General features: G+C 33.6%; 1 protein-coding gene across 1 annotated transcript in view; it reads left to right on the top strand.

Moving 5' to 3' along the window:
* LOC107747360 (E3 ubiquitin-protein ligase TTC3-like) overlaps positions 1-342 on the top strand; it is a gene marked incomplete at its 3' end in the record, with an annotated part of 27,916 nt that overhangs the window by 2,103 nt on the left and 25,471 nt on the right. The gene's annotated exons all lie outside the window — the stretch shown is intronic.

Genomic DNA, 342 nt, shown 5'->3' with positions numbered 1-342 from the left:
GATACTTTTTTCAGGATTCTTTGATGAGTAAAAAGTTAAAAAGAACAGCATTTATTCAAAATATAAATCTTTTCTAACAATATAAATCTTTGCTGTCACTTCTTAACAATTTAACACATCCTCGCTGAATAAAAGTTTTAATTTCTTTCAAAAAAGGAAAGAATCAAAATTGACTGACACTAGGCCTGTCGCGATAATTAAGTAACAGTCTAATCGCGATTATTTGATCTAACTGATTATTGTGCTTTTTATATGACACAAGGGGGAGTCATACACCAAACGAAACAGAAGAGCACCAGTTAGCTTCTCATGCACTGTAGAGCCTATACCGGGCTCCAGACT

This window comes from Sinocyclocheilus rhinocerous, unplaced genomic scaffold, assembly GCF_001515625.1.
Source record: "Sinocyclocheilus rhinocerous isolate Xijiao unplaced genomic scaffold, SAMN03320098_v1.1 scaffold1220, whole genome shotgun sequence".
Taxonomy (NCBI): Eukaryota; Metazoa; Chordata; class Actinopteri; order Cypriniformes; family Cyprinidae; genus Sinocyclocheilus; species Sinocyclocheilus rhinocerous.
The sequence above is the reverse complement of the archived record's forward strand: the minus strand, read 5'-3'. Positions and strand labels throughout refer to the sequence as shown.